This window comes from Buteo buteo, chromosome 20 (assembly GCF_964188355.1).
Source record: "Buteo buteo chromosome 20, bButBut1.hap1.1, whole genome shotgun sequence".
NCBI classification, from domain to species: domain Eukaryota; kingdom Metazoa; phylum Chordata; class Aves; order Accipitriformes; family Accipitridae; genus Buteo; species Buteo buteo.
This window is the reverse complement of record NC_134190.1, coordinates 10,796,705-10,817,752: the sequence shown is the minus strand read 5'-3', so window position 1 is coordinate 10,817,752 and position 21,048 is coordinate 10,796,705.

The window sequence follows — 21,048 nt, the reverse complement described above, 5'->3', positions numbered from 1 at the left end:
TTTTCATCATCCTGAATGTACAAATAAAATTATCTTCAAGCATAATTGCACTGAAATCCATAGGTACTTGCAATAGTAAATGTTCCCCATCACCATAACAACATCAAATTCCAGCAAAATCAAGTGTGTGCATAAATATTCGCAGACTTTGCAAAGAGCCCTGTAAAAGACAGTTCTAAGTAAAGACTCAAGTTCCCTTAGCATGTATTTTCAATCTTTAAAAAGTTATTTTCTGTTTTTTCCAGTAGTTTAGACAAATTTTGACATAATCCTTTTTGTTGATTTCAAATATGTTTCTAAACAGTTTGGTCCCCTCAGTCTTCACCTCTACATCTGAATCATCAGCAGGAGACACAACTTATTTCTCAACCATCTTCCACCTGCACCATTTTACCACAATGCACTGGTACAGGGATATAATTCTTAATCACACAAAACACCAAAGAAATACAGTTTTTCTAAATGTATGCAGTTCATTGGAATTTGCCCATTTATGAATTACGCTATATAATAAAAGAAGCAACAGACAGCTTCAGAAAAATCACAGAGAAAAGGAAAGATGCCATAGCTATAGTTAATGATTTGTCCATAGGATAAGTTTCCAAAAAGTAAACTTCTACTGTGACAGAAAAATCCCTGACAAAACTAAGACTAAATCAAAAACTCCACAGAAGTATGTACCAGTCTGCTGTAAAAATTTGATCTGCAAAGACGCGAGGACATGCACCAACATAAACACCAATCTGACATCTGAATACATGAAAAAAACCAAACCAAAAAACCCCCACGACCTGTGTCCTGCTGTGACTTGCCTGCAAAACACAGAGTCCAGAACCAGGACTAATCCTGGTGACACTCTGTGCTCACACAATCAAAGCTTAAACATTTTTATGAATGACATGTGAAAGATTTGAAGGCATTCCAAGAAAACAGTGGGGCTTCTGATTTTTCCCAAGAGGTAAAGCTTGGCCTGCTTTTAAATCTCCATTTTGAAATATGTTAACTAGATTCCCCTTCAAAATGGAATTAGAAAAAATGAAACAGGGTTTAGGTGGACGATCAGAAGTTACTGAGAAACTGTTTCTTGAAGTAATTTTCAAATGATTAGCACTTTTTAAAGCAACCTATAAAGAGCTAGTCTCCTTTTCACAAAGTAAGTTCAATGCCCACTCTTAACGGCAACATTTTATATATACGGTGCATGAAACAGATCCTACTAGGACAGCTATAAAAAACTGGTAAAATTTGACCTTTGATTTTAGGTAAATGTTACATATTTGAATAAAAGGTTGCATTTATAGGCAGCTGCAGAATTCTTTTTTTTTATTTTAATAAAATCTTTAGAAGAGCTCAAGAGAGAATCCAGGGAAACTTTTTTAACGGGCAACACTAATTTTGAACAAATTTTAAACACTCAGACAAGGATTTTCCTCCAACACAGAATTCATCACCCTCCTTATTCAGTGTAAATTCAATCTGTTCTGTTTGTATGACATAAACAACAAGCAGTTTCACAGGAATGAGGCAAACCATATGTGAAGGTGTTTTAGAAAGCACAACAGGGAATACACCAAGCAAAGAAGCATCTGCATTTATTTCAATGTCAAACCACATGTGTATTATAAAGGGAAAGTTTATTGTTTTTATTAAAAAACGAGTTTACTATATTGTGCTGTTTACAGTTAACTCTTCCTGCCGCTCAGTGTCCTCATCAATTTGAAAAAAAAAAAAAAAAAAAAAATCAGCAGCTAAAATCATAAAGCCTACAGGTGCAGAGGCAGGGTTGCAAAGGGGTCTTCAACCCTATCCACCCTACCCAGGCTGGCGTATGCTGCCAAGAGCCTCTCTTTTCTCCACTCTCCCCTCGCTATCCCCCTCTTGGACAGGGGCTGCATCTGCTCCTGACGGCTGCAAGTGAGAACTAAAGCCTGGCCCACCCCCCCGGATTCCGGAGGTGTGAGAATATAAATCCAGGTAGGATTTCTTTCTTACTGATGCCTGCGTGCCGTGGGACACCGCCTCCTCTCCTGTCTCAGGATGCTGTCTGATCCTGCACCGACGTTGCACCGACCAGCCCACAGCCGAGCTACCGCGGGCAACGCGTGGCACTGCTGCGTGGGGCGCTGGGTATTCCCCCACCAAAGGCAGCGCCCTACCATAAATTATTTTTATAGAAGCTGGCCAGAGTCAGCTTAACACGCTTGGAGTGCAGGAGAAAAATATTTCAAAGCAGCATTTAGCCTGGGTATGAGCTACAGGCACGTTGTTAAAAAGCTAATTGCGTGGAGACAAAGGATGATCGTTACTTTTATATTTGTGTGTACTATTAACCCTTAAGAGCTGCGTTTGATGATAAGTTCTTGGTGATTGATTGGAAACTGCTAGCTTATTATTTATATTTAAACTCAAGCCTGAAGATTCCTAGAGTCACAGGAAGTGTTTATGTCATTATTTTTTTGTATTAAGACAGATAAAATTTTATGAAATCTGCGATCTTTTTCTACCTCCTCTAAAACTATGCATAAAAAGCAGCATTAAATTCCTGAACTGCTGAAATTATTTCTCAAATCTGTATGTATTATGCACTTTCAGGAAATCTGGCTTTATAGTGACAAGCCATGAAAAACAATTTTTCCTCAAATTTTGTTTGTTTCAGAAGAACAGGGCTAGAAAGCTTCTGACAGCAGTTTTTGGGATGCAAGGCTCAAAATTCCTCCAACCTTTTTCTCTGTCAAGGTTATAGATTTCACCTGTCTTATTTAGACAATGGCCACTAAAAATATCCATGTTCTGCTGCAGGTTACGCAGGCTTTTAGTTCCAGAAACACAAATTTCTGAGACCGTGGAGGTTCAGAGACACCATGGTACGAGAGGAGGTCCTGGGGTCGGCTCTCCAGGAGGTCAGCAAAGCGCTCGGTGACCATTTAGCAGCTACAGGGCTGTGACCGCAGCCAACACTTCAACGGCGTGCACCTCCCTGTAGTGTGTGACCATGTTCGTCTGCTGTCTTAACCTCTTTTCTCTCACCTTATGTTTTGGACTCATGCCCCTCACCACCAATTCAGTGGACCTAAGCAAAAGCCTGCTGCTTTCAGCAAGGCTGTATGTGGCCACAGTGGAAAAGTCACTCGTGTAGGCTGCAAGATCGAAGCTGAAGGCTGTGGGCTTCTGCAGCCAGAATGATCTTTTTATTACATATGTGTATAATGGCCACTGTAAGGAGGTTTGACTATGGCCTACGGACGTGAGACACCACCGTCAAATTAATATGAATGGAAAAGGACAAGGATGCTATAAGCAAGGGGAACAAAAAAAAAATCACAATTATCAGAAAAATATTTGTGACCACAAAAGAATATTTTGCTTGTACTCGCCAATCTTCCCTTTGGCAAGCCCTACAAGAAAAGAGAAGATGAGAGATAGGAAAGGAGAGAGAAAAAAAATACAGGGAGCGGTGGGGGGGTGGGGGTGGGAAGACAGAGACCGAGACAGAGTGGATACTTTTAACTTCTCACAGTCCAACGCTAGCTTTTAATTAATACAGGGTATGTACAACTTTGAAGACTGTTGGTTGTGCAGTATTTTATGATAAATACATTTTATGGGATTTTGTTTTTAAAGAGGATTTTGTAAAATAACCTAGCCCAATAAATGATTTACCAGCTGCAATAAAAGATCAAGGAAATTGCTCAGATTGCATCTTGGAGCATCTAAAACTCTGAAGTTTATGGAGATCTAAGCTGCCCCTAGATCCACAGTCCTATTAAAAATTTTTGTAGTAGCTAATTATCTTGCATTGCATTTTTTAAAAGGTAGCAATCCTAGCAGAGAGGAAGGTCTGGAAACAGACAAAGAGGAGTTGATGCCCTTTGATGGAAAAAGTAAGAGAGGAGGAAAGGAGAAGAGACAGACAGAAGTGAGCAACAGCTGAAACATCACACTGGTATGGTAACAAATGCAGCTAACAACTCTTAAGGTATCAGATATTCCTTCAAACACACAGGGAAACTGAGTTACCTCTAAGTTTAAAAAAATATATTATTAAGGACATATTCTTTACATGGCATGCTAAGAGTAATATCTATATTACTTGACCAAGAGTGGAGTAATTTACTTTCCTTTTTTTTTTTTTCTTTCTCATAAAGATAACATTTTACCACAAGCGAAGCAGAAAGCAAAGACATGCTCTCTAAATTCACTTTTGTTCTAGCCTCATGGGACTTTCACATAATAAATAAGTAAACAAAGCAAGCGCTGGTCCTTCTTTCAAACAGGATGACAGAGACAGTAAATAGAATGGCATATTGAAATAATAAAATACTAGCCTCAGCTGTCTTCACAGAAGGACAGGCAGCACAGTCACGAAGAAGCATGCCTTGTACCCTTTGTTTTGTACCAGGAATATACGGTTCATGTCCTGTAACTTGCTGTGCTCAGGCATACCCCTGCCCCCCCAGGGAACCCTAGTGAAGCCAATGACCCCACAGGCATGGGGCTCCAAAGTCAAGAGGGCTTCCTGAGAAAAGACGAAAAAAGGAAAAGGAAGAAAGAACCATAATTTTTTCTTGGTCCCCAAATCAGACAGCGAGGTGCATGTCATCTTAGACAAACGCCTGTTCCCTCTGCTCCTCTGGGCACCTTGTGCAACCGCAGAGGCCACGGGCTTCAAAGCCCGGGGCCAGGCTGCTGCAGGGATAGCGACCAGAAACCGGTATGTGCTCCAGGAGTGCTTCGGTGCTGAGGGTGGGCTTGGGACCCTTCCCAAAACTCTGTCAAGCTGAAGAACTTTGAAAAGAATAAAGGATCAATGCTGCTGACTTTAAACGTTCATTGGTGATACAATGGTGTATCAGTGGTGTCACTCTGCAAGACACAGAAAAGAGACAGCGAAGTTCACCACCGCAGAAAGCAAGCACCTTGAGATAGAAAGGGCTGAGGATGATTTAGTTAATTTAATTTGAAAAGTGAGGTAGGTAAAGTGAGAGCCAGCAAAGATACTTGGATGAACACTGCTACTCTAAACACTATTCTTAAATTATGGCCAGGATGGGGGACTCCTTAATTGTCCAAAATAACCACGATTAATTCAGCAGAATAATGGCAACTATATGATTGTGTGATATTTTTCCACTTGATTGCTGCCTCCTGCAATACTCAGGGCTGACCACCTCTAGAGCTGAGTTCAGATTTCTATAGTGAAAATGCACTTTGTGTCTGTAGAGTCTGTACCTAACTTTCTGCCAAACATTAAATGCACCAAATGAATATGACAAGTGAGAGCAGGGAATGACAGGACTAGTGATACTGAAGGCTGCTTGGTGGCTTGCCTGACTAGATAATCCTGCTTTCAAATGTTTTGGTAGGAAACTAATTTAAAACTAAATTTTCACATACGTCCACCCTATTCTGATGCTCATTTTCTGGATGCTTTATTTGAAAATCTAGGGGCTGATTTGCAGAAGACCACTGGTGCCAGAGATGTACACTATAGTTGGGTTTCGAACATTCAAAACACAATACAGAGCTATGTGAAAGACTTTCAGATCATTTCATTTAGTGAAGGATTGGGTCTTCACTGTTTTCTACTAATTACAAATAACTGTCCAACTTTTGCAATTACCTAGAAGATGAAATCCCAGAAAAAATAATTATAAGTAAAAGACTTCATTTTGATACAGCCTTTTTAATTTCACTTTCATTTATATTTTCATTTTAAGTTATTCCCCATATGTGTATTTTATAACAGAGAAAAGTAATAATATTTAAAGTAACATCCAACAAAGGTAGTGTATTGCTCTTAAAATGCTGAAAAGATTTTGTTAGAAATCCTCTTTCATTTCTTCCCCTGACACAGCTCTCAAAGCAATGCAGCAATGTCAAAATTGAATTCTCAGACAAAAAATGTTTCCAAATTTTTTCTAATCAACTTCAATCAAAATAATACTAAGGAGTCAAAGAAAATCCAACTCTTTGGTTACTTATAAGTGCTAGAAATATCTTACCTCATATCCCTACCTGTGAAGGTGAAATAACACCCCTTCCTTACTTCCCAACGATTTGGGGAAGAAAAAGTAACTTTTACTTGTAAAGATCTATTGGGAAGGAAAGTACGAGGAAATCAGTAATTCTGAATTCCAGGCAGGGTTGGCATGTTGTAAGTAAGGCCGGGGGCCACAGTGACCAAAAAAAGAGAAAAAAAAATCCTTAATATTTACACAAATAAACAGCACACACACAGAAAAATGAGCTCGCTTAAAAAAATAGCATATGATGTCATAATCATAACATGCACAAAGGCACAAAGGGAACAAACTGACATTGCTTAGGTAATTCTCAACCTATGTGTTGGATTTTGCAGCCTAACAACATTCATCTGAATGTAGATACCTCTATAATACAAGAATAACAAGGCATACTTTGGGGTTGTGAAACTATTTGATGCTAGAGATTACTTACCACACAGAAAAAGTATATTTCTCTAATTCCTCCAAGTAAAAATTGCTCTCTGCAGATGCTTTCCCTTCTTCTGGGCTTGCGTTGTTCCCAGGACCTGATTTTTCTTGATAACATTGGTCAGGTGAGTTATTCCAGCTGATCTTTAAATGAAAAGAAAAAACAAGTTAGAATAGTAAGGTAATTAGCTGGGCATAGCTAGCAAAGTAAGAGCTACCAGGTTTGCTCTGTTTTGAACTTCTAGCTCTGTTTTGCTCCTCACTCTGTAACAAACCTGGAAAAGAGCAGTGGAAAAGCTGGCTCAAGATGCTATAGAATAGAATAGAAATTTCAGTTGAAGGGACCTACAACGATCATCTAGCCCAACTGCCCGACCACTTCAGGGCTGACCAGAAGTTAAAGCCTAGTATGAAGGGCATTGTCCAAATGCCTCTTAAACACTGACAAGCTTAGGGCACCAACCACCTCTCTAGGAAGCCTGTTCCAGCATTTGACCACCCTCTCAGTAAATAAACGCTTCCTAATGCCCAGTCTAAACCTCCCCTGACACAGATTTGAACCATTCCCACGCATCCCGTCACTGGACCCCAGGGAGAAGAGCTCAGCACCTCCCTCTCCACGTCCCCTCCTCAGGAAGCTGCAGAGAGCAAGGAGGTCGCCCCTCAGCCTCCTTCTCTCCAAACAAGAGAAGCCCAAAGTCCTCAGCCGCTCCTCACAGGACATGCCTTCCAGCCCCGTCACCAGCTTGGTTGCCCTCCTCTGGACGCAGTCAAGGACCTTCACGTCCTTCTTAAATTGCGGGGCCCAGCACTGCACACAGAGTATTGTTCAGTGAATTGATTTGTGTTCCTATAAGGCTGTGGTTTCACAAACCCTCTCAAGGAGGCATAAGCTCTTACTGACACCAGAAGAAGTCATCCAGCCTTCCTCTACCCACTTGTTTTTTCCTCTGTTGCACACCGCACTCCGTCAGCACAAAAATTTGGACATCCACATAGTAAAACATATGGAGGGAACTGATCCGGGAAGGGAATTAATGCGGTTTGGCCTCTTTCTTTTCTTTTCCTTTTATTAACTGGGTTAGCTCTCAGCTGGACCCATTCTTATCCAGGCCACCCTGCACTGGTGCCAGCACAAGGGAGGAGAGGGACAGTACCGCATCTTTCAGTGCTGGTGCCAGTTTATGCCGATTTAAACTACTCCTTGAGCTCCAAAGTACAGAATCCTAATCTGTGCTCATCTCTGGGATAACATTTGTGCATGCACGGTGCCCGATTTGGCACTGGCATCACCTCTCTCTGGGGAGACTGGCAGGTTCCTGGCACGCTCGGCGTTCTCACCCCCGGACAGAGCGCCAGACATCGCTGCCACCAGGAGACACAATGAGGTCATAACTTACCAAACAGACATCCGCAGGTGACTTCATGAAGCTATCTATTAATACCTTCCTAGGCACAATACCAAACTCTGTAACAGGTTTGTTAACATTTAGTGAGCAAGCCCAGAGAGAACAAACCTGTTATGTTTGAACTAGAAACAGGACTCCCTTTTTTTTGTTCTTTCTTTTAGATGGGGAGGTGGAAAGTATACTGTTTAGAGGTAACCACAAAGGGAAATTTTGGTTCTCCATCCCTTGATGCTAATTTTATGGAGCAAGTGGTTGAAATTTCCTAGCCTATACTAGAAGATAACCTAAATTATTTAAGGTCCTTTTTGACTTTCACATTTATGAAATCTGTAATGAACAAAACATCCAAGTTTACTCTGTAGATCTCAAATCTCAGAGTTTCTAGGAAACACAGCACTAGCATTAGATGTAGTCACATCACTCAATACTTTGCTAATTATGAAAACTACAAAGATTTTATTTTTTTTTTAACTTGGTAAATCATTTTGCTCTAAAAGGCAAATTTGTATTCTAAAGCTTGGATTACATAGATGTCATCCACATTTTTTATTTTAATTTAAGGCTCATGGACATAACAGACAGCGGTTCATATCCATACCCAAATAATGCTAAATATGGTTACCAGTAAACATGATACAATCATCCTATTTTCAGCCATCATTGGAAAAGCTGTAACAAGCAACGGAATATATTGTTAAAAAGTGATCCTATGTAAACATGAATAGTTAAGGCAGAGTAGAAGAGGGTAAATTGCTCAAAGCTGTTTTCAAATACTAAGACCAGGGAGCTACAGATAACATTGCATTTCACCTAGCCACAGGATTGTCCAACTTAATCCCCTAGAAAAAGTCAAGGTTTCAGAATAGGTAGCATGTGCAAAGTACCTTGCCTGCACTGACATTGTCTCCGTGAAACTATCCCTGTGCAAAGTAGACATAAATACATTATTTAAGACATAAATCCCAAAGATCTTAAAGAGTATTATCAGTGAATTTCTCTGACACTGTTTGATCTTGTCTGAAGTACAAAAGCAGAAGCTCAGTCACCTGCATGAGGATGGGATTATGGCCACATGATATATTTCACTTCTCTCAGAAGTCACTGACTAGGAGGCGTTGTGTCCTTTATAGCCACCGTTCAATATCTTGAATGCATGCAACAGTGTGCACACTCATTGCGATAAAAGCTAAGTTGTCACTAATGCCTATCACTCAGATGATACTATTTGCAACTCCTTAGCATAGATGAATTTGGGGACACGGTGGGCAAAGCAATAACACCATTGGTTTTGCTCATATAGCCTATATTACCCAAAACGATGAGGTCAGACCCCAAGGTCTTTCTGTTTGCTTTTGTTATAAAATAATAATGAATAAATAAAAGATCTATTTACAAATAGAAAAGGGACAGCTGAGGAGAATAATCCACTACATGAACTTCTGTATTCTGCCTTCAGTCTGTTCTTTACATTAGTTTGTATTTGTTTCCGATATATGATTGTTGGGTAAAATTATTTTAGAAGACGGTTTAAGTTCCAAAGATACAAGTAGGCCCAAATGACATAATTCAGACCAGCGTGTAAATCACGAACATGCTAAAACAAGGCTCTCTCTAAACATTAGGGTTCACTTATCCCATTAAAAAAAGAGGGGCTCTTACAACCTTTGAAAGGAGATTTCACATGCTCACATTTCTTTTGTGCAGAAGTATTCTCGTAAGAGGCTCAGTTCAGAAATCTATTTAAACGTGTCAATAACTGTAAGCTTGTGAGTCATTTCACTGAGTCCAAAGGGACTAGACAGTGCTGAATTACCCATGGGCTTACGCACCTTTCTGAAACCAGGTCACTTTAATGTGGCTTTGAGAGCCACCCACAACTGACGTTCCTATAAGAGCGTGGCATTTTGTTCAAAGGCAATGTGCTATTATGGGATTGTAGGAAATGAATTTCACTCTGCCACTCCCATGGGCTGGGTTGCTTTGCCCATTACACCCACTCCATCAGTCCTTAAATCGGTCTTCCTATAGATATAATGCTACACACACGCGCATGCATGCATCAGTCTGCAGTTATGTTTATATATAACTCTGGTTTCTCCATGTTATCCTTACATCCCTAATGAAATAAAACACTTGAAAACTTAGTCATTTAAAATCAAGGGAATTTCCAGTTGACAAATCTAGTTTTGCTCATAGATATTTATATGTAGATCATCACACTACTAAAGTCAAAGTTGCGATAGTGATTCCCAGCTGTTGAGTATTTGTGCCACAGTACATGTACAGGTATCAACACATAGTACACAAATTTGTGAGTACTCTGAGTACTGTGATGGCTTTTTTCCATGGGCAATTAAAAGCATTAAAAATGTTTCAGAGTACATCTAGAACAGGGTGAGACAAAATGCCAGAATGATTAATTTGAATATTCATGTTTGCAGTTGTAGTTCACTGCAGCCATGCTAATCTAAGGATGGAAGTAGAGCAATACTTAGAGAGTAAAACTGCATCCTTCATTAGAAAATATTTAATTTAGAACAGATAATGCAGGTAGAAGAAATTCTCAGGAATGCAGAGTCTTCTTTGTGTCTTAGTTCTCAGGATTTACATTAAATCGGAAAGTTCCAGCAGTATCTCACCCAGAAAGTGTAGTCATAATGCTGATGTGATTTCATAGTAACTTATACTGACAACACAAAATTTGTTCACAAATTATGTCTTTGACCAAGATACTACAAATAAGGATACTAGAAGTATCTGATGGTAGGGGTCTTTTGCACAAGAGCATTGGAGCTTGAAGGTTATAGATGCAAAGGAAATCTATCTTGTGTTTAAACATCACTGAAATGATATCATCCTGCAGCGCAGCCTTGATCAAGCTGCTGTTGTCTGATTACTGGATGGTCTTTCCTACCACTCCTTTGAAATTCCTTTGCTGGAGAGATTAGCTCCCCACAGATCTATGCAGGAGACAGCAACACTCCTGGCCATGTGAAGCCTTATGGTAGCTGTAACAAAATTCACAGTGATAGATGGAAGAAACAATAACAACATCGAGAAGCAGCAAGCCGACAAATCATTCCTAAATGGCACAGGTAGAAGCTCCAGTGGCTTCACTGTGCACTTTAAGGCAGATGCTGATGTTCAGACCACGGCCAGTACCTTGCAACGTCCTCCTTCGCCTTCCTTCGGCCAAAATGCGTCACAGCGCTCGTCTGCACTGCCACCGCAATCTTGCTTAAAATTGTCCTCTGGAAAAAAAAAAAAAAACCAAAACCAAAACACCACATTTTTATATTGGTGCATAAGACAAAGCTCTGGAAAGGAAGGAGCTGCGTTTTGTTCCCTCTCCCACCAAGATCCCGTGTGACTCCAGGCAGGTCACTTTTTCCCCTCCGACCTAGTTACAAATAGGTGGTTAGTTCTCTCCTACCTTCCAGAAGTGTTAGGATGATAAACGCAGAGACTTCAGATACTGTGGTACTGGTACAATTGTATAGCTAGCACGCGAGGGAAAAAAGCAGAAATATAGAAATAACAGATACAAGAAGAATGACAGTGAAGGGTATTTTAAACACCCTAGGATGTGTTCTTCAGAAAAGAGAAGGAAGTTAATTTTCTTGTATGGGCATGGTTGTGGACTGAAAATGAGGCACAGGGATCCAAAGTACTCGTGTTTTCTAAGCAGTGTTTGCTCAAGTAGTGTGCTCCTCAAACTCCTGAAAAGCAGTGACCTGTGGAGTGAATAAAAATGTACTCCCACATCATAGGAAGCAGTAGCACGATGGAAATGAAGTTCTGTATTACACTTCTTATTGTATGGCACGTGGAGGATAACACAAAAATATACATAATGATTATTTCACTTCTTTTTTTTCAGTTACTTCCACTTCCTCTCCGTAAAAGACAATCCAATGTACTTAAAATCACAGTACAGGCAGGATTTACTCTTGGGTGTTATAGCTGTAGATATACAATATACACATATACACAGTCACAGCTTTGAGCCTGTGTGTTTGTGTATATACCTACGGATAGCTTTCTATTTATTTCTTTCTCTCTATATGTACACACATGTACAGGTGTATATATGCTGAGCATTCATAGTGGACGAGGTATTTACGGGTATTTATTTACATGATTTGGGATGAAAGAAGAGGTCTACTGAAATCAGTGAAACTGTATAGAATACAGCTGCTGGGTATGTCATACGTGTGCACACATGCAGTATAAACAGTTCAAATTGTCTCCACATATTCCATATATGTGATACACGTATGAACCCCTAAACACATACTAAAATATAAACATACCTTTGTAAAGATGGTTACTGTGGTTTTCTTTGTTGTTCAATTTTGTTCTGTTTTTTTTTTTTTAAATTTTGGCTCACTGAAATGGTTTTCCAAATAGCTTTGCTGAAATAATGAAGTCTTTGACAATGTTTTTGGAGACAAATGAATAAAGCAGTAATTACCTTGGCCAAAAAAATAGTACAATAAAAAGAATAAAGAAAACAATAATATTCTACATTTAAGAAATGGGAGGGAGAAGGGACTCAAGTTTGTTATTTAATCATAACATGCCCTTTTTATATTTTATTTGTAAGGCTCTGAATGCTCTTTTCTTTCTATACCACTGAGCTCATTACTTTAATTCCTCATAGATTTCTCTGAACAATTTTTGCTAAGTAAAAACACAATGTAATTTTTCAATGGCTGTAACAGTAAGAAGCTGCTCAAATTAAAGATCAATAAAAAGTACAGAAAAAATCTGTATGAAAATAAATAAATAAAGGAGAAGATGGCAAATGCTTGCAATTAGACAGGATGAAAAATCTAAAAAGAAATTAAATTTAGTTGTAATACATTTCCCATTCTTTTCTTCATGAAAATTACTACTGAAGTGGTTTTTTTTCTGTAATTTAAATGTTAAGCTGCCAGATGTGTGTCTCATGCTTGAAGAGTTGAAGCTTTGCATTATTTAGCATATTAAGATTCACAGAATTTAAAAAAGGGCTCCTTTATTGCCTGGAGGTTCTAATTAAGTAAACCTTAGCCTGGTACATTTAAAACTTGCAATACAAGAGATTTTGCTTCCTTTTTTTTCTCTGCAGCCAAGTCTCATCAATATAATAAATATGGAAAATACTTAAGATGATATAATTTTTCTTTGGCTTGAGGAATTAAACCTATCTATTATTTTAAGAAGTTTTTAATAGAGGCTAGCAATCAGAAAGACATTTAAAGACTCCAGTCTACTTTTTAATCATAGGAGTTGCTCTTAGTTAGTGGGGGGAAACGTGTCTTATAAAACTGAGCTATGTAGAAATTGTTTCTTCCACATGCACAAAACAAAGCAGTTCTGAGAAACAAGAATCACACAGTTCTTTATTACTAAATTGCATTTTACTTTTTATAACTTGTTATAATTGACCACAGAAAACTAATAAAGCATTAATTAGCTGTGCTATCAGCAATTTGTTCATTGAAGGAGTTGGGATGGCTGCATCAGAAACTGTAATAACATAGAAATTCCTTTGACATACAGTACCCATAAATCATACCTTAAATACAGTTATTTTTGCCATTTTAGAAAATGTCAAAGGTGTCAACTTTGTCCAGATATAGCACTTAGCAGTGACTATTTTAGTAAATTGACTCAAAATACATTTTGTTCCCTGACAGGGGAACATAATACCATTCATGATAAAAATGAACAATTTGAGGAGGACAAAATAGCACCAAGTAAGAATGATCAAAGACAGGTATCATAGCGATGATAAAGGTACAATGGCAGGTGTAAACTCCCTGTTAATAGGTTTATTTGGAAGTCAACAAACATATCCATAAGAGCAGGAAAATGTGATTACACCAGAGCCTGGAAAAGACAATAAAATTCTTAATCCAATGCTATAAATCTGTGATCAGGTATTAAGAAGAAGTCCAGCAGAATAGATTTAATGCTGTACATTTGTATAAGACAAATAGGGAAAAATGGGTGGCATTTTTTACCACCATTGTGGAATGGGCATGACAACAGTAGCGCCTGGATTTGGGAAAGTATGGTGAGATGAAGTTTGTTTCCAGTCTTTGACAATGCCAAGAGCAGTCTTATGTCCTGGTGATACTGAGTCCCAACAAAACGGTTTAGATGCTACACAGCTCACACCTGGTACGGGATACAAAGAAACTGTCACCTGTACCAAGTCCCTGAATTCAGCTGGGGCCTACATTTTTAAAACAGGATGGAAAGAGGTTGGAAACTCAAATGTTAGTGCTATTCCATTACCTTTCTCTACATCAGCCTTGTTAGGGCACTACCTGAGAGTAGTAGCGTGACCTTTAGTAATGGAGGGTGTCTTACTGCGTCTTAAGCCTCGTAGAGTATAATGTAACCTTTTTTACCCTCTACATTCGGTCTGGAAGTTGTCCTCTTCAGTTATGTCTTCTGTAACAAGTACTGTGGTGCAACAGGAGTGGATCTGTAGAACGAAACCAACAGTTCGGAAGACACCACCAGACACTGGGGACCCCGCTGTGTGTTGACGAGTTTATGCCAGACTCGGTCTAGTCTGGTCCTGGGAACTGGGGGCCCATTAATACCTGATACACATACCTAAAGCACATCCCATCGCTTAGCTTCACCCTAAAGAAGTGCAGTGCTTGTCCTCCAAGGTCAGTCTGCAATGCGAACCAGAGAGCAGCAACTGGGACAGGGCATTTGATTCAAAAGTACCCTAAAAACCTAAATGCTGCTATAGATACACCCTTTGCGACCTGGGATTAGAGAGGGGTGGGAAATAGATTCTCCATGATGTGGAACTTTCAGATTCTGCGTATAGGGCTGATGAGTTGATACTGTGAAATTCTGATATATTCAGGGGTGGGGGGAAGAGAAATTTTTAAAGATTTCTTAAAATATGGACAAAAAGAGACAGCACATCTAGGAAATGACTTTACATTGTTTTGGTGGGAAATACTTCTGACTTGTATGGAGGCAAAGTAGAGAAGGATGAAGCGCACTCCTTTCTGATGGCTGCAACCTCTCTTTTAGTTAGGAGGAAAGGATTTTAGAGTGGTGCCATCCAGGAGTGGGAGAGCGGACAAAGAAATCATGAGCTTGGTTAAATTACAGCATGGAAACAGAAAATATTATGAAAATCCTATCTGGATTCCCTCCCTAGTAATACCCCAGCCTGTGGGAAATCAAACAGCATGTTAAGAGTTGGAAAAGAGAAGAGTTTGCATTACATGGATTGCACAACTGTAAGTGGGAACTGGACTTGATCCTATCTGCAAGAATCAACTCAATCCTTTACACAGTCCTGCTCAGAAGAGCAAAAGACCAGCAGAAAAAGAGAAGGTTCAACCAGCTGAGGCTCTGCCTCTGATGCTCTACCTGTAGAAAAAATGAAGGGCAAGCAATCTTCATTTTAAAACACCACTTTGAGCCCTTTAAAGTGGCACCCATGAGGAATTACCAACGAGAATAGCTTTGGGTTTTTTGGTGTAGGTAATTATTTTTGCATCTGCATACAACTGTTATGTAGAAGCAAACAACATGTCAGGAGAACCATCTCATTGCAGTATAATGAGAAATATGGCAAGGAAGGCTCACTAGTTTTCATGAAATTGTTTCAGAAGTAGCTGTAAGCATAAGTATAATCCTCTCAACAGAACCGTTTCTCACCTACATAAGCATGTTTTAACAAATGAAAAATTTTCTCTACAAAAGTAATGATAAAATTAGAATGAAGCTGTCTCTCTATTTGGTATTTTCACATGGAGGAGACATCTTAATGTGTTCTGAATAAATTTCTGAGTGTTATCTGCTAGTGTACTAACTCCCCAGCCTGATGCCATCTTTGCTTAGGTGTTATTCTGAGGCTTTGTTCAGACAGAAATGTTTTTTGATGTCACAAAAGGACAGAATTCACTTCCCAACATTTTTCTACAGATGCAGAGAGGGTTTTGAATTGAAGATCTTAAATACAAACAATATTTAATATCTAATTTTCAATAATCAGTTTATTTTAGAAGACAGACATTGAGCGAAAGAATCCTCCTGAGCCAGAAGATCTGAAAATCAGGGACTGAAAATTTGTCCTGGATGTGCCAGAGAAAGGTGACAGAGCAGAGGGTTGAAGGAACAACAGAAGTGGTGTCAAACCCCAAAATTGAGCAGAACGCAAGCTGCTTGTAACAGGCTGACTAACAATATTTATAAGAAATATTTTACATGTTTCCAGGGTTTTTACTGTGGTACGTGCATAACTGGGGGCTTTGAAAAAAGAAATCAGGCTTCATGTGAGAGGAAGGCTGGGGAGCAGCTGCCTGCTGGGATGAGCGTCGGTGGGGAGGAAAATGCAGGCACTGTTGAAGCTCCAAATTAAACATCAGTTACAGTACAAATCCTAGTTTGTATGTGGTTCTGCAGAAATTATCTGGGGATTTCAAAATGAAGCTTTTTTCCCTTCCCTAGTTCTGAGTGCAGATATTGAGTTTAGTGGTTACGTTACTGTGGCAGTGTTCCATCACAGAAAATCTGTGCTTTAGTGACTTGCCTTTTGAAACCAAAGTTTTGCATTAAATTAACATATAATAGATTTAGCAAGGACCAGATACTGAGCTCATCAGGAAAAACTTCTGTTGTCCTGTGAATAAAGATAAGCAAAAATATTTTTTACCTAATTCAAATCCATGGATGATTTTGGAGGTCTGCTTGTAGTCCAGGTAGACTCCCTATTATACAAGATCTGTTTTTAAAATCCTCAGTAGATTATAGTATTATCTCTTTAGAGTATACTGAGTCAGATCCTCTGATGATGCAAAACAATGCCCTTTGAATCTAGCCTTGCTTTGATAAAAGTTGTCATAATTCAGGACCTTTCAAAATCAGGCCACTTGTGTAACTGCATTGTTTCAGGGTATTTGTAAGAGACCCTCTTGAACTGAAAACGTGGGCTCTAAAATGCTTTGTTTGGCATTGGATCTCTGCCAAACTCCATATAAGTAATTTGAATAAAATTTCAACATGGTAGTTTTAGTCCTAGGTAAGGATTAGTGATGGGGGTAGGGGAATAGGGGAGAAGGAATAGTTGTCTACCTGCATAACTAATAACTGGGGTTTGAGACATAAATTCTAAAAGGTGGAAACACCCAAATGTTGACAAGAAAAAGAAATCGGCAAAAAATCTAAACAGCAGCCAAAAGTTAATGTCAAATACCATTAAGTGTTATTTGAAACAACTTTTGTTCAGGCAGGTTGCTCATGTTTTAAATACTGTGAGTGTTCTAAGCTGCTTTGCACAACTAATGTTGGGAAAATGAATTAAATGAACTTCAAAGTAGATTCCACTAATGTAAAAGTTGGAAACAAATTTCTAAGCTAGGGCTTTGATTACATTCTTGGAAGGACCAACATCTAGAAAGGACATGTTAATGACCTGTTGGTCTTATTAGGAGGTACACTGAGAACCCTTGAAAGATCAGAAATTTTTATTACTTTTTTCTGCAAAATGCTTAACCTTTTGTCACCAACATCATTTAACAAAAATTGACACCAGCTCTGTATTCTACTTCTTATGCATCTGTGATGGTCAACATCAATAATTAGCATTTATGAATCCTGGCTAAGCAATGCCACACTAGCTCCTACCTCTATTTGTGCCCGCTTGTCCTGGTTTCAACTGGGATAGAGTTAATTGCCTTCCTAGTAGCTGATACGGTGCTATGTTTTGAGTTCAGTATGCGAAGAACGTTGATAACGCTGATGTTTTCAGTTGTTGCTCAGTAGTGTTTAGACTAAAGTCAAGGATTTTTCAGCTTCTCATGCCCAGCCAGCGAGAAGGCTGGAGGGGCACAAGAAGTTGGCACAGGACACAGCCAGGGCGGCTGACCCAAACCGGCCAACGGTGTATTCCATACCATGGGACGTCACATCTAGTATAGGAACTGGGAAGTGGGGGCAGGGATTCGCCGCTCGGGGACTAACTGGGTGTCGATCGGTGGGTGGTGAGCAATTACACTGCACATCATTTGTACATTCCAATCCTTTTATTATTGCTGTTGTCATTTTATTAGTGTTAGCATTATCATTATTAGTTTCTTCTTTTCTGTTCTATTAAACTGTTCTTATCTCAACACAGGAGTTTTATTTCTTCTCCTGATTTTCTCCCCCATCCCACTGGGGGGGGTGGGAGTGAGTGAGCAGCTGTGTGGTGCTTAGTTGCTGGCTGGGATTAAACCACGACACCGCTTAACACGAGATATTCAACAGATATACCTATAATAGTATCAAAAATAGTCCTAGCCTTCTCGGGCAGTCAACAGAGAAAGACAACTCCAAAGAAATGGGTTTTGAACTACATTTCATGGGTTGCTGTAAAAGGAAAGCTGACACGTCAGCTGGCTTGAAATCAGCATTCAAAATTTTACAGCACAATTTCAGGTAGCCCACAGACTTGAAGATGACTACAAGCTACTGTTTACACAAATAAGAGGTATCAGACCTCAGGCAGCTATCTCTTACCTAATATTTTTCAGTTCAATGTCTCAGCATGACCTATTATAGCCTCCTGGTACAGAAGGACAATGAGTCTTTCCCTTCAAAAGGAGGCATTAATTTATTTTCACTTGCACTCTCAGCTCTCTACACAGTGGCCAAGGGAGTGAGAATCGCCCTTTCCTACAATGAAAGCTGACCCTCGCCTTGGTGGTGGTGGGTGGGAGAGTCACGAGCAACGGGTACACCTGTAGATCTCAGGTCAGCTCCTGATGCCCTCTCCGCTGCCTCAGCTACTCAATCTGTCTGTTCACCCAAAACGTCCGAGCCTTGACCAGGAGTGCTGGCTGGCACCCGAGGCACGTGCGCGGGGGCGAGCACAAAGGGGAGCGTGGGCAACAGCGGTTTCTGCCCCTGCACAGCCATTTTCCTCTCGTGGGACAGAGAGCACACTTCACTACCCAGGTTATTAAGTGGGGGTGGCTGTCTATAACCTCGGTACCTTCAGATCCCTGTCCCGTGGTAGATCTGCCTCAGGCTATCATGGTGGTATCTGAGGTTAGGACAGGACCTAGGGGTTGTGTTGCTCAATTCTCAGACACATATGTTTTACCTAAGATTTTTAAAAAACCAACCAAACAAACAAACAAAAAAACCCCAACATTGCAACTTGCAAGGCTTTGCCTTTAAAAGAAACCCCACATCCCAGAAGCAAATGCTACCTGATGTTAATACAGACAAGCACTCTTACGTAATATAGCTCAGCACAATTAACAAAGGATATTGCTATTAACGTGTTGCAAGAAGAAAAAATACTTCCCAAGCACCTAACAGCAACATGTTGTGATCCATGGATATAAATGACCAAATAAAATGAAAGGATGTAAAAATGTCATGGAAACACCAGCCGTAATCTAATGTTGTCAGTGCACTCCACACACACCTTGTAATTACTAACACATTTGGCCTACAAATACTTTTTAGACAGGGGAGCCCACCACTTCTGTACCTTTTCGCCTAAACTGCTTTTGATCCCTCAAAATTGATTTAAACTCTTCCATCGCTTCCTTTGCCTAGTGAAATAATGACGAGCTGATATCACAGGGTGAGGGGGAAGGGAGGTGGGGGTATTTACATACGTGCCAAGTAGATCTATTTGCAAACTTTCAGTAAATTAAATAACGCAATAAAAGTCCTAACCTGCTGGAAGCATTTTAAGCTCTTCTCTTTTCTTCCCAGCTTCTTCTGACACACACGCTTCTCCTCCTTTCACGGCATTAAACTGCTTTTCCACTTCCTTTACAACAGTGGGAATACTTCCCTTATGGGTGTCAGGATCTTTCGGGGAGGTCAGAGGTTGCCCTGCAGAGGAAATGACAAGCTGTGAAATGTAAAAGAACAATTCCTTCCACATGTTTCCTTGCTCCAGGAGCAGTAAGGGGTTGTCGGCTAGCATCACGACGGGATGGGCCAGGCCTTTGCCTAGCAGTCCTGTCAAAACTAATTTACAATTAAAGACCTGTGCAACTGTTTAAAGCTTTACAACTCCAGCGAGTTTCAAGCACTGCCGAAGCCAAGCGGTACAAACCAACCTTATTTTTAACAGCACGGCTGGCAGACAGAAGGAAGACAGATGAAAAAATAGTCTAAATTGTACAGTAACCAGATAAATTGTATACCTGAAAATGATCCTTCTGTATAATATTTATTTCCATTATAAGCTCATAGTTTGGGAGCTGAAAAAATTTCAGCTGCTTTAACTTTGCTTTTGGTTGATGCATAGGGCACATGAGCCGCATGTGTTGTTGTTAGACAGCAAACCTTGTAGGGGGAAGGAAAAATAAAGTTTAGGAAAAAAATGAGCTATTTGTTCATCGTAAGAAAATAGGTGTTCTTAAAACCACACTCACACTGGTGAGTTGCTTTTTTCTTTACACTCCCAAAGTATAGTAGAGCAGGGGGCAATGAGGGACAAGCAAACTTTCTGGAAAGGAAATGTAACAGACACATAGAAAACCTGTGTGTAGGCGTTTAGTCCAAAGACAGTTGAGGTAGTGGGACTCTTTCTACGTGACAAAACTACCCGGCAAAGCAATAGCAACAAACATCTCTGCTAGCCCAGATACTGGGAGCAGTGTAGTCATGCTAATGCAACACTGCACCCACGTTAATATAGCTTGTGTCACAGCTCTACTACAGCAAGATCATCCTGCTTCTGGGACCAAACTAGCCTGGCTACCTTCAAACACTTCCCTTTAAAGTCTTGGCTCATAACACCTCTCCTCCAACACAGCCAGGCTAAACAAAACTCTCGTCTTGATTTCACACTGTAGTGCTTGGGCTAACTTCTGCTTGAAAAGATGTACAATTGATCATGACTATTTAGGTACAGTTAGTGATTTCTGCTGTAATTTGACCAAAAACTGCACACAATTTGCCACTAAAAAAAAATATTATTGTTTCAGTATCTTAATCCTCCTCAGCCACTCTTCCACCTTCTCCCTTGTAAGCACCCTTTTTAGGTCTTGAGTGCACATCATTATATGCTAGAACAGTGCTGAGCATGACTTCAGGACTTCAAACTGGCCAATATTAGAGGTGCAAGTAAGTCACTAGAATGAAAAAGTTTTTCCTTTGGTTCTACAAAGTACAGAGGATAAAATTATCCCTGTTTTTCTACTTGC